Source organism: Galeopterus variegatus, unplaced genomic scaffold, assembly GCF_000696425.1.
Source record: "Galeopterus variegatus unplaced genomic scaffold, G_variegatus-3.0.2 Scaffold919, whole genome shotgun sequence".
In the NCBI taxonomy this organism is placed as follows: domain Eukaryota; kingdom Metazoa; phylum Chordata; class Mammalia; order Dermoptera; family Cynocephalidae; genus Galeopterus; species Galeopterus variegatus.
In genome coordinates this window covers 280,499-287,310 of record NW_007727030.1, presented here as the reverse complement: position 1 = coordinate 287,310, position 6,812 = coordinate 280,499, and the positions used below count along the sequence as shown (strand labels likewise).

Sequence of the window (6,812 nt, the reverse complement as noted above, 5' to 3'; positions counted from 1 at the left end):
TAATGACAGAAAACTTCCCAGGTATTAATAGGGATACAGACTTCCAGATCCAAGAGGCGCAAAGATCCCCAAACAGACTCAATCCAAAAATGTCCTTTCCAATGCACACTGTAGTCAAACTGTCAAAAGTCAAAGATAAAAAGAGAATCCTAAAAACAGCAAGAGAAAAGCATCAAGTCACCAGTAAGGGAGTCCCATCAACTAACATCAGACTTCTCAGCAGAAACCCTACAGGACAGAAGAGAATGGATGATATATTCAAAGTACTAAAAGAAAAAATTACCAGCCAACAATACTATACCTGGCAAGACTGTCCTTCAGAAATGAAGGGGAAATAGTGTATTTCCCAGTCAAACAAAAGCTGTGTTCACCACCACGTGACCAGCTCTACAAGAATTCTTAAGAGAGTCCTGCACCTGGAATGCCAAAAAACGATAATCACCACTATGAATACACGAGAAAGAACACATACCACTGGTAGAGCAGATATGCAAATGAGAAAAAGAAATAAACTATACCATACCACCTCAAAAGACCAACAAACACTGAAGACAAACAATAAAAAGTAAAGAAAGGAACAAAAGATATTTAAATTAACCATATGAAAAGCAATTAAATATCAGGAGTAAGACAATGCCTTTCAATAACAACCCTAAACCTAACTGTATTAAATTCCCCACTCAAAACACAAAGACAGACTGATTGGATTAAAAAGCTAGATCCAACTATATTCTGTCTACAAGAGACTCACCTCAGCTGTAAAAACACACACAGACTAACAGTGAAAGGATAGAAAAAGATATTCCATGCAAATGAAAACCAAAAATAAGCAGGAGTACCTATACTTATATCAAATAAAATGGACTTTAAACCAAAAACCATGAAAAGAGACAAAGAAGGCCATTATATTATGATAAAGGGAATCTGTTCATAAAGAAGACACAACAGTCATAAATTATGTGCATACAACACCAGAGCACCCAGATAAGTAAAGCAAACACTATTAGATCTAAACAAAGAGATAGACCCCAGTATGATAATAATGGGGGACCTGAACACCCTCTCACAACATTGGAAAGATCTTCTAGGCAACAAATCAACAGAGAAACAAAGGGTTTAAACTGCACTTTAGACCAACTGGACTTGGCACATACCTACAGAATATTTCTTCTAACACCTACAGAATGCATGTTCTTCTCACCAGCACATGGAACATTATCCAGGATATAGACAAATGTTAGGTCACAAATCAAGTCTCAAAAAATTTGTAAAAATTGAAATCATTTCAAATATCTTTTCAAACCACAACAGATAAAAACTAGAAACTAATAACTGAAACTCTGGAAACTACCCAAATAAAAGGAAATTAAACAACATGCTTCTGAACAGCCTATAGATCCAAGAAGAAACTAAACAGGAAATAAAAAAAATTATTGAAACTAATGGAGATAAAGACACATCACACCAAAACCTCTGGGATACTGCAAAAGCATTACTAAAAGCATTACTAAAAGGGAATTTTACTGCAATAAATGCCTGTATCAAAAGAATAGAAAAATTTCAAATAAACAACCTGACACTACACCTCAAAACTAGAAAAACAAGAACAATCCAATCCCAAAATTAGTAGATAGAAAGAAATAATTAAGATCAGAAAAGAAGTAAATGAAATAAAGACCTAAAAAATGATACAAAAGATCAATGAAACAAAAAGTTGGGTTTTTGAGAAGATAAACAAAATAGACATACCATTAGCTAAGTTAACTAAAAAAAGAAGACAGAAGTCCCAAATAACAAAAATCAGAAATGAAAAAGGAGACATTATAACTGATACCACAGAAATACAAAGAATCATTAGAGACTATTATAAACAACTATACAGCAACAAATTTGAAAACCTGGAGGAAATGGAAACATATAAACTACCACGACCAAACCAAGAGGAAATAGAAAACCCAAACAGACTAATAACAAGCAACAAGATTAAAGCAGTTATCAGCAATCTCCCAACAAAGAAAAGCCCAGGACTGATGGCTTTACTGCTGAATTCTACCAAACCTTTAAAGAGGAATTAAGATCAATTTTCTTCAAGCTATTCTAAAAAATTGAGAGGACTGCAAGATCAAGCTCAGACCTTGGTTCTAAGATTGGGGGTGGTGATGGGGTTGGAGAAGGTAATGAAAGCTGGGATTCTGAAGGGCTGTGCTCTTGGCCAGGCAGCCCTGGCTGGCCCCAAATGATTGCTCCCTGTCATCTGTCATCTGGCTGGACAAAGACAGCAATCTGGGGCATCTCTCCATTAGCTTGAGGCTCCAGACCACCTCCCATCTGGGGAAGTATGGGTGTGGAGACACTACATACCCCAGACATGATCTCCTCCATGATATCCTTCTGTCCTTGGTTTGGATCTCAAATTTGGATCATCCTACATTCCCTCTTGGGAGCAATCTGGGGTGGCTGGTTCATGAAAACTGGGGTGGGGGCTATGCCAGTGGGAAACTGCTGCACCCCTTGGGCTGGATAGAAAGCACCAGTGTAGGTCGCAAACTCTTTAGGATTTATACCTGGATAGAAGACTGGGGCTCCTGGATGCACAGAATACTGCTGTGTCAGGACAATATATGTGGAAGCCCCTGTCCAGGGATGTAATAGGCCCCCTGGGAGGCTATATAGGAGATCTGAGAAGGGATCATCATTACTTAGAATCCAGCCAGGTAGACATGGGCAGCTGGGCCAGGGTGGGTGTGGGCTGCACTCTGCACTTGGGAGGCTACACTGCTTGGGGCTGGGCCAGCCTAGGGTAGAAGTGCTGTGGGAGTCCAGGGGATAGGACAGGCAGGGGGCCTGTGGGCATTGGAGCTTTGTTCATTTCATGTGGTGCCACATCAGGTTCCCTCCAGCACCTTCAGTCTCCTTTAGTCCTCATGGCCAAGCCCCATGCAGCTGCACAGACATAGTCCACAACCATTTCCAAAAGTATTCCCAAAAATTAAAATGGAAGCCATTCTAGCAAACTCATTCTATGAGGTCAGTATCACCCTGACATCAAAACTGGACAAAGATACCACAACAACAACAACAAAAGTAAACTACAGGCCAATATCTCTGATGAACATAGATGCAAAAATCCTCAACAAAATAATAGCAAACAGAATACAGCAACACATCAAAAAAATTATATAGCATGATCAAGTGGGATTCATCCCAGGAATGCATGGATGGTTCAACATACAGAAGTCAATAAATGTGATACATAAAATCAACAAAATCAAGGACAAAAACCACATAATTGTCTCAATAGATGCAGAAAAAGCATTTGACAAAATTCAATATGACTTCATGATAAAGACTCTCAGCAAATTAGGCATAGAAGGAAAGTATCACAATACAATAACAGCCATAAACCCACTGCCAATATCATCCCTTAAGAACAGGAACAAGACAAGGATGCCCACTCTCACCACTCCTATTTAACATAGTATTGGAAGTACTAGAAAGAGCAATCAGGCAAGAGAAAGAAATAAAGGGCATCCAGATTGGAAAAGATAAAGTCAAACTGTCCCTGTTTGCAGATAACATGATCCTATATATAGAAAAACCTGAAGACTCTATAAAAAATAAAAATAAAAAACTCTTAGAGCTGATAAGTGATTTCAGGAAAGTTGCAGCATACAAAATAAACACACAAAAATCAGTAGCACTTTATACGCCAATAATAAACTAGCAGAAAAAGAAATCAAGAAAGCAAGCCCATTTACAATAGTCAGCAAAAAAAATGAAATACCTAGGAACAAATCTAACCAAGGAGGTGAAAGATCTCTACAGTGAGAACTACAAATCATTGCTGAAAGAATTAAAAATGACATAAAAGGTACGAAGACATTCTAGCCGAGGGTTCGGATCCCACATACAGACCGGCCGCTCACTGGCTGAGCGAGGTGCAGGAGCAACACCGTGGGTTGCGATCCTGTGGCCGGTCCTGGTCCGGTACGGGCGTGACACTGAGGGTTGCGATCCGTTGCCGGTCACGAAAAAAAGACAAAAAGGAAAAAAAAAAAAAAGATTATATCAAACTAAAAAGCTTCTGCACAGCAAAGGAAACAATTGAGAGCAAAGAGATAACCTACAGAATGAGAGGAAATGTTTGCAGACTATGCATCCTACAATGGACTAACATCCAGAATATACAAGGAACTCAAACAACTTCACAGTAAAAAAACAAGTAACCCAATTAAAAAATGGGAAAAGGAGCTGAATAGGCATTTCTCAAAGAAAGCTATACAAATAGCCAACAGATACATAAAAAAAAATGCTCAACATCTTTAAGCATCAGGGAAATGCAAATCAAAACCACACTAGCTATCATCTCACCCCAGTTAGACTGGCTATTATCAAAAAGACAGGGAATAACAAATGCTGGCAAGAATGCAGAGAAAGGGGAACCCCCATACACTGTTGGACTATAAATTAGTGCAGCCATTATGGAAAACAGTATGGAGGTTCCTCAAACAACTACAGATAGAACTGTCATAGATCCAGCAATCCCACTGTTAAGTGCATACCCAAAGGAATGGAAATCATTGTGTCAAATGGATACCTGCACTCCCATGTTTATCACAAGTCTATTTACAATAGCTAAGAGTTGGAACCAAACTAAATGTCCATCAACAGATGACTAGAGAAGGAAAATGTGGTATATATACTCAATGAAATACTACTCTGCCATAAAAAAAAGAATGACATTCTGCCATTTGCAGCAACATGTATGAACTTAGAGAAAATTATGTCAAGAGAAATGAGCCAGGCTCAAAAAGAGAAATACCACATGTTCCCACTTATAAGCAGGAGCTAAAAAAATTAAATATTTTTTTAAAAAAGAAAGAAAAATACAACGATTACAATATTACCTTGAACTTTCAGAAGGAGAGAACAGAACTGCAGTTATCAGGGGTGGGAAAGTGGGAGGGGGTTAGCAAGAAATTGGTAAAGTGGCACAAAAAATGATTACATTGTATAATGCTGAAAAAACTAACTATCCTGAAAAAAATAAATAAAAATAAATAAAATACTAAGTCAATCAAAAAGAAAAAAAAAGAATTTGCAGTAAAATGTTAATGACAATTCATTTTCTGGTCATGTTAAATTCACTGTTCAGAATTTTATAGCATAAATGTAGAATAACCATTTTTTTATCCACGTCTTCTCAAATTCTTGAGACTATAATAATTCATTCCTAGAATGTGCTCTTTTTCAATGCTAACCACAACCCTACCTTTCATGCACCACTACCATTGGGGAAAAAGGAGAGGGGCCTACAGACAAAATGAAAAAAGTTGTCCTGTTCATGTAAGGAATGTCCATTCCTCGTCCAGCATGGCTTATGACCAGCCTGAAAGAGCATGATGTCACTGCATCAATTGGAGCCAAGAGAGCCCAAAATTCAGAAGAGCTTAACAGCCTTTACTAATACGTATATTCTAATAAATGCAACTTTAGATCTCATTCCTGCCATTAGGATGAACTGATGCCCAAATAAAATACCTTGGTGAATTCACGTAAAATATTTAAATAAACAAAATATAAAAGATAGGAATGGAATTCAATCTTTCATTCTTGATTTTATCATTTCATCAAAAACTATCTAGTGTTATTTTTCCAAAGACATATCTACTAATATGATGGGATGAATTATATAGTGAAGCCATTTTATTCATCTACCTGAACTGCTTACAATCTGTCTTCTGTAGACTTGTTTTTCCCACAACTACATAGGCGTCCACTTGAATGAAAACCAAGCAGTGATCGAGTTTCACCTTCCAAACTGACTGACTCATTAACGAGTGTGATGGCAGCTGCTTATGTTCTGGGTCAGGCTGACCTGCTTAACTATCTGGAAATCTATTATGATAATATTGTTATCTTTCAGGATAGCATATAGTATGGTTACAAAAGGTGTCTGGAAAAATGTCAGATGGAGTTTGAGTTTTCAAGGAAGCTGGTTGTTTTCCCTCAGTTTCTAACACCCATTCTGAACTATGAGAGCAGGAACACTGTATATTTAAATGCATCTGTTGTGCAACTGCTGAGTTCAGAGTACTCTAGTAAAGGGTGGGTAATCACACAGATGGTGTGCTTCACGACCAAAACCACTTGCTGTAGATGCCACATTCAGAGAGAACATGTAAATACTTGGCACAGTTGTGAGAGTTTTTGGAGGTGTTATATTCATTTAGAGAGTTACAGCTTTGGTGGTGACAGCTTCTCATTTGGGGCTAGCAGGATTAATTCTTCCTTTCTTATTTTTACTCTTGACATTCCAGAAATTGCCACATTTCTTAATCTAACTTGAGTTAAAGAATTGTGTGTGTGTGTGTATGTGTGTCTGTGTGTTTATTTTCCCCCTCATTTAAAGAGGATTACTATACCAACAAGAATGGAGATGCAGAAGGATTGGGTGACCAGGAGTATACTGGCCTCATGTGCCCCAGTGGAGTTTTCAGGCCTGTATTTGTGTGCCTTCCCACATTTCAATAAATACCACCAGCAGCCAACAGTATTGGTTTTTTATTTTCTTTCACCCTCAAGTTACTATCAAAAGCATCAAGTTTTTTAATGTATGTTTCCTCTGAACATTCTCTTGCCCATCTACCTATTTGTTATATAGACTATTAGTTCAAGGCTTGCTAAGTGTAACATATAATTGATAACCAGATCCTTTTCCAGGATCTGAGGCTTCCAGCAGGAGCCAAGTCAGGAAAGGGGCAAGGCTGAGAAGGTCTTGACAAGACAATGGGTGAGGCACACCTGAAGGA

The 6,812-nt window shown here is 38.0% G+C and overlaps 1 pseudogene; it reads right to left on the bottom strand.

Annotated features, from left to right (window-relative positions):
- Positions 1-2,250: 2,250 nt before the first annotated feature.
- On the bottom strand, positions 2,251-2,854 carry LOC103591038 (annotated as a pseudogene).
- Between the last annotated feature and the right edge of the window lie 3,958 nt (positions 2,855-6,812).